The sequence below is a fragment of the Rutilus rutilus genome (genome assembly GCF_951802725.1).
Source record: "Rutilus rutilus genome assembly, chromosome: 9".
NCBI classification, from domain to species: domain Eukaryota; kingdom Metazoa; phylum Chordata; class Actinopteri; order Cypriniformes; family Leuciscidae; genus Rutilus; species Rutilus rutilus.
This window is the reverse complement of record NC_140223.1, coordinates 14,465,150-14,472,465: the sequence shown is the minus strand read 5'-3', so window position 1 is coordinate 14,472,465 and position 7,316 is coordinate 14,465,150. Positions and strand designations below refer to the sequence as shown.

General features: G+C 45.9%; 1 long non-coding RNA gene across 1 annotated transcript; it reads left to right on the top strand.

Moving 5' to 3' along the window:
• The first annotated feature begins 452 nt into the window (after window positions 1-452).
• LOC311296339 lies at window positions 453-1,706 on the top strand. Its single transcript, XR_014628567.1, has 2 exons — window positions 453-744; window positions 1,239-1,706. It is a non-coding gene; the product is annotated as an uncharacterized lncRNA (long non-coding RNA).
• Window positions 1,707-7,316: the final 5,610 nt, after the last annotated feature.

The following is a 7,316-nucleotide window of genomic DNA, read 5'->3' as shown; positions in this document are numbered from 1 at the left end:
TGACTTTTGCCGTCTTGTCAACCCCGTACTGCACAGTGTTGCCCTCAGGTAACAGAAAGCTTTTGAGGCCTCTTGTTCTCAACGTGTTCATTTCAATAATGTCAATGTAGTCAAAGGGCTTCAAAATGTCTCTTTGGTTTACTACCACAATTGCTTACGGAAACCTCTTGGCTCTTGCACACAAGGACCGGCCGTCACCACAGAGAAGTGCCAGACTTCCTTTCTCTTCCCGTAGCTTAGATGGTCTTTGCAGCCCTTGTGAATGGAGCTCCATAAACATGTGTGACGGGGGTTCTGGGAGTCCTGCTGAACACAGCTGGCCAACAAACACAAGTCCTGCGTTCGAAACCGCATACTTCCCTACTATTTAGTATGGGAAAAAGAGTAGGCGAGCGAAAAAGTATGTATGAATCCAAAAGAGTAGGCGAGAATTACCTGGGTGACGTACTAATTATCGCGAGATTCGGACTTAAGTGCGTTCGAATATGCCTACTTTCCTACTATATAGTAGGCGAAAACAGTACGTGAAGGAAGCAGTACGTTCGAAACATCAGTATTCATAAAAGAGTAGGCGAGAAGTTCCCGGATGGCTTACTCGCTTCCGCCCAGATTTTTGAGTGCTCAACGATGGATACTCTTCTATCCCAGGAGGCCACGCGAGAGGATACGTCATAAAAAAGAAGAAGAAGGATAGGTCATACTCGAACGTGACGGAAAGGATGACGGACGAGACTGTTTTCAAATGTGAGTATTACAAATCAAATGATCGCATGTGTTGAACTACTGTACAATAAACTGTTGAATTGTTGAAGATGTAAAGACGCTATATTTGTGATTTTGCTGTAAATCACATTTTATTATGTAGCTAACAGAGAAGCTCCAGTAAGGACACATACGTCTCCAAAGTGGATTTGCATACATTTTAAACCGTATACATCTTAAATACAATTACTAAATGTCTATTTAATATCTTGCAAGAAAATCTTCTATAAGAATTGCAGATTACTACGTCTAATATAGATATGAAATAGGCATCTGAGTGATGTATGTGTGCTATTATGTAGAACAAATCTATAAAGTAACTAAACATAAGTTATCTATTTTATTTGTCCATTAGTACTGTTGATAAATTAAGGAACATTTATGTAGGATAAAAAGTTAAAACAACCTCAACATGTAAATGTAGTGTTGAGCTCATAAATCACAGAGGTAATGTGAGTCTGGTCTGGATGTTACAGGGACAGATGAACAGATGTGTGTTTATCCGGTGGAGAGTGGCTCATGAAGCTGAATGCTACAATCAAAGGCTCTGTGACATTACAGAAATGAATACAACAACTATTTAAATATTAAGTTGTAGTTTATTTTAATTATTGTAGTTTCAAACAGAGCTATTACAGCACTTTTCTGATTCTTGATTTCTGTGCATTTGCTGCACAGCTTTTGTGGTGGAGCAGGACCTGCAAGGAAAGATGATGTGGCGGCATTTGTGGAAAAAAAGCTCTATTGCCTCAGATTGTGAAGCACAACACATCACGCAACAACCTCCGGCACGAAGGCACGGCTCACCTCTGGCGGTCAGCTGATTCATCAGAGCCGCAGAATGGGAACCGCTGTGTTGAGATGGCAGAAGGATGTGGTTCAGCGCCTGTAGCCTACATACATACATGATTGACTGTAGTTTTAATAAAGCTTTGTTTCATGTGTTGACTTGTATATGCATTTGTTTATTGTGTGATGGTGACTTTGATTCATTCTTTTACTAATTTATTAATATTTCTCATTGTTGTCAGTAAATAAAATACAATTAATTAATGCTTTATTTATTGTTTGAATGAAAATGTAGATGTTCACTATATACACATCTAGAGTGTATTCATGCATAGCTATTTCAAATGACATACATTACATTTTGTTTGTTTTACTGAATTATATAATTTACAGTAAAAAGTAATATAATTAATTGATCAGCATTTATCGTTGTTATTATTGTATGTTTTGGGGCTGGAATAGCAATGCAATTCATTCTGGGGTAATATTAATTTTTAATAATGATACTTAAATTTTTCGAGTATAAAATCAACAGTTTTCTCCAAAGGTGAATCTCCCTTTGTGCAGACATTACAAACGCTGAGGAAAACCGTTCTAGGTAGGGCTGTCGAGTTACTGATGTTATGAGGTATATCATGTAGGCTATGTATGTATATATATATATATATATCAATCATGGGTTTGCAAACATATTATGATATTTTATACACAGGAAAAAACCTATAAGGTTGAATATCAATATTTATTTTCATAAATAATTAATTATATAATACATTTTTAAAAAAAAGCATTTTCTGTTATTTATAGGCCTGAGGGATGAAACGAGAGTTAAATTTAACAAGAAAAAGAGGAAAACAAAGCAGTAAGCCACTTTTGCTTATGGATGAAAATGTTTGGATATAAAATAAAGAAATTAACAACATATTCAAGAGATGACAATTTTGGGATTTCGTAATAAAAATAAATATCGTTAAGGATAAAACGGTGGGTCACATTAGTAGGGTTAAATATAAGAACTTAAATCAACCCTAAATGTACTCACAAAATAAATGGGAAGCAGTTTTTTCAAAAAGACCACAAAATGAGCAAGTTTAATCAATATCATGATATTTACAGACAGATTAATTAAGCGTGTCGTTCAAATCTTTTAAGTTGTTGCGCTTGTGATAACGCGTCGTAGGTCACATGATAACGTCAACATGGCAGATGTCCGGTTCTCATTCATACTCAACGAGATCTGGCTATAAAGTATCTACTCTTTTAGCGCTCGTTAAGTAAGTACTCATTGAAATTAAGTACCTACTCATTGAGTATGCGGTTTCGAACGCAGCCAGAGGCTAGCTGGCCACCCCCCACGCAGTTGTCAACAAACTATTTTATGCTAACCAGCGCCTGGTCCACGATTAGCATCTTTTCTCGATGTTTTGATCCTCTGGGTCGCCCTTCTGGCAGCAGGGAGCGGAGGTAGGCGCCGTGGCTTAGTTGGTTAAAGCGCCTGTCTAGTAAACAGGAGATCCTGGGTTCGAATCCCAGCGGTGCCTTTGACGATATCCGTGTGTGTGTGTGTGTCGCAAGGCTGTGAACCCTTGCAGTCGCTTGCTTTTCTGAGAACTGACCACAAAAGGTGAAACCGAGGTCTTGCTTCCATTTGCAGACCATCCCTGAGCTGTTGTTGAAGGATAGTGTCCCAAGCTAATACGTCTCGGCAGCAAGGCGCCGTGGCTTAGCTGGTCAAAGCGCCTGTCTTGTAAACAGGAGATCCTGGGTTCGAATCCCAGCGGTGCCTCTACTCCGTTGGCTTCGCTCTCTGGGACCGTTCTTGGACAGAGGGCCTCAGAACTTTGAATCGGGTTTCAACTGTGCAGAGGCTCGAGGACCTGTGTTTTCTGCCCGCAGAGTGTACAGCATTACAGTGTTGGATGTGCAGATGGCCAGATGAAAAACCGCCACGTGTCCCGGCCAGGCAATCATGTGGGCTCTGTGGCGCAATGGATAGCGCATTGGACTTCTAGATTGCAAAATGAGGCCATTCAAAGGTTGTGGGTTCGAGTCCCACCAGAGTCGTGACTTTTGCCGTCTTGTCAACCCCGTACTGCACAGTGTTGCCCTCAGGTAACAGAAAGCTTTTGAGGCCTCTTGTTCTCAACGTGTTCATTTCAATAATGTCAATGTAGTCAAAGGGCTTCAAAATGTCTCTTTGGTTTACTACCACAATTGCTTACGGAAACCTCTTGGCTCTTGCACACAAGGACCGGCCGTCACCACAGAGAAGTGCCAGACTTCCTTTCTCTTCCCGTAGCTTAGATGGTCTTTGCAGCCCTTGTGAATGGAGCTCCATAAACATGTGTGACGGGGGTTCTGGGAGTCCTGCTGAACACAGCTGGCCAACAAACACAGAGGCTAGCTGGCCACCCCCCACGCAGTTGTCAACAAACTATTTTATGCTAACCAGCGCCTGGTCCACGATTAGCATCTTTTCTCGATGTTTTGATCCTCTGGGTCGCCCTTCTGGCAGCAGGGAGCGGAGGTAGGCGCCGTGGCTTAGTTGGTTAAAGCGCCTGTCTAGTAAACAGGAGATCCTGGGTTCGAATCCCAGCGGTGCCTTTGACGATATCCGTGTGTGTGTGTGTGTCGCAAGGCTGTGAACCCTTGCAGTCGCTTGCTTTTCTGAGAACTGACCACAAAAGGTGAAACCGAGGTCTTGCTTCCATTTGCAGACCATCCCTGAGCTGTTGTTGAAGGATAGTGTCCCAAGCTAATACGTCTCGGCAGCAAGGCGCCGTGGCTTAGCTGGTCAAAGCGCCTGTCTTGTAAACAGGAGATCCTGGGTTCGAATCCCAGCGGTGCCTCTACTCCGTTGGCTTCGCTCTCTGGGACCGTTCTTGGACAGAGGGCCTCAGAACTTTGAATCGGGTTTCAACTGTGCAGAGGCTCGAGGACCTGTCTTTTCTGCCCGCAGAGTGTACAGCATTACAGTGTTGGATGTGCAGATGGCCAGATGAAAAACCGCCACGTGTCCCGGCCAGGCAATCACGTGGGCTCTGTGGCGCAATGGATAGCGCATTGGACTTCTTGATTGCAAAATGAGGCCATTCAAAGGTTGTGGGTTCGAGTCCCACCAGAGTCGTGACTTTTGCCGTCTTGTCAACCCCGTACTGCACAGTGTTGCCCTCAGGTAACAGAAAGCTTTTGAGGCCTCTTGTTCTCAACGTGTTCATTTCAATAATGTCAATGTAGTCAAAGGGCTTCAAAATGTCTCTTTGGTTTACTACCACAATTGCTTACGGAAACCTCTTGGCTCTTGCACACAAGGACCGGCCGTCACCACAGAGAAGTGCCAGACTTCCTTTCTCTTCCCGTAGCTTAGATGGTCTTTGCAGCCCTTGTGAATGGAGCTCCATAAACATGTGTGACGGGGGTTCTGGGAGTCCTGCTGAACACAGCTGGCCAACAAACACAGAGGCTAGCTGGCCACCCCCCACGCAGTTGTCAACAAACTATTTTATGCTAACCAGCGCCTGGTCCACGATTAGCATCTTTTCTCGATGTTTTGATCCTCTGGGTCGCCCTTCTGGCAGCAGGGAGCGGAGGTAGGCGCCGTGGCTTAGTTGGTTAAAGCGCCTGTCTAGTAAACAGGAGATCCTGGGTTCGAATCCCAGCGGTGCCTTTGACGATATCCGTGTGTGAGTGTGTGTCGCAAGGCTGTGAACCCTTGCAGTCGCTTGCTTTTCTGAGAACTGACCACAAAAGGTGAAACCGAGGTCTTGCTTCCATTTGCAGACCATCCCTGAGCTGTTGTTGAAGGATAGTGTCCCAAGCTAATACGTCTCGGCAGCAAGGCGCCGTGGCTTAGCTGGTCAAAGCGCCTGTCTTGTAAACAGGAGATCCTGGGTTCGAATCCCAGCGGTGCCTCTACTCCGTTGGCTTCGCTCTCTGGGACCGTTCTTGGACAGAGGGCCTCAGAACTTTGAATCGGGTTTCAACTGTGCAGAGGCTCGAGGACCTGTGTTTTCTGCCCGCAGAGTGTACAGCATTACAGTGTTGGATGTGCAGATGGCCAGATGAAAAACCGCCACGTGTCCCGGCCAGGCAATCATGTGGGCTCTGTGGCGCAATGGATAGCGCATTGGACTTCTAGATTGCAAAATGAGGCCATTCAAAGGTTGTGGGTTCGAGTCCCACCAGAGTCGTGACTTTTGCCGTCTTGTCAACCCCGTACTGCACAGTGTTGCCCTCAGGTAACAGAAAGCTTTTGAGGCCTCTTGTTCTCAACGTGTTCATTTCAATAATGTCAATGTAGTCAAAGGGCTTCAAAATGTCTCTTTGGTTTACTACCACAATTGCTTACGGAAACCTCTTGGCTCTTGCACACAAGGACCGGCCGTCACCACAGAGAAGTGCCAGACTTCCTTTCTCTTCCCGTAGCTTAGATGGTCTTTGCAGCCCTTGTGAATGGAGCTCCATAAACATGTGTGACGGGGGTTCTGGGAGTCCTGCTGAACACAGCTGGCCAACAAACACAGAGGCTAGCTGGCCACCCCCCACGCAGTTGTCAACAAACTATTTTATGCTAACCAGCGCCTGGTCCACGATTAGCATCTTTTCTCGATGTTTTGATCCTCTGGGTCGCCCTTCTGGCAGCAGGGAGCGGAGGTAGGCGCCGTGGCTTAGTTGGTTAAAGCGCCTGTCTAGTAAACAGGAGATCCTGGGTTCGAATCCCAGCGGTGCCTTTGACGATATCCGTGTGTGTGTGTGTGTCGCAAGGCTGTGAACCCTTGCAGTCGCTTGCTTTTCTGAGAACTGACCACAAAAGGTGAAACCGAGGTCTTGCTTCCATTTGCAGACCATCCCTGAGCTGTTGTTGAAGGATAGTGTCCCAAGCTAATACGTCTCGGCAGCAAGGCGCCGTGGCTTAGCTGGTCAAAGCGCCTGTCTTGTAAACAGGAGATCCTGGGTTCGAATCCCAGCGGTGCCTCTACTCCGTTGGCTTCGCTCTCTGGGACCGTTCTTGGACAGAGGGCCTCAGAACTTTGAATCGGGTTTCAACTGTGCAGAGGCTCGAGGACCTGTCTTTTCTGCCCGCAGAGTGTACAGCATTACAGTGTTGGATGTGCAGATGGCCAGATGAAAAACCGCCACGTGTCCCGGCCAGGCAATCACGTGGGCTCTGTGGCGCAATGGATAGCGCATTGGACTTCTTGATTGCAAAATGAGGCCATTCAAAGGTTGTGGGTTCGAGTCCCACCAGAGTCGTGACTTTTGCCGTCTTGTCAACCCCGTACTGCACAGTGTTGCCCTCAGGTAACAGAAAGCTTTTGAGGCCTCTTGTTCTCAACGTGTTCATTTCAATAATGTCAATGTAGTCAAAGGGCTTCAAAATGTCTCTTTGGTTTACTACCACAATTGCTTACGGAAACCTCTTGGCTCTTGCACACAAGGACCGGCCGTCACCACAGAGAAGTGCCAGACTTCCTTTCTCTTCCCGTAGCTTAGATGGTCTTTGCAGCCCTTGTGAATGGAGCTCCATAAACATGTGTGACGGGGGTTCTGGGAGTCCTGCTGAACACAGCTGGCCAACAAACACAGAGGCTAGCTGGCCACCCCCCACGCAGTTGTCAACAAACTATTTTATGCTAACCAGCGCCTGGTCCACGATTAGCATCTTTTCTCGATGTTTTGATCCTCTGGGTCGCCCTTCTGGCAGCAGGGAGCGGAGGTAGGCGCCGTGGCTTAGTTGGTTAAAGCGCCTGTCTAGTAAACAGGAG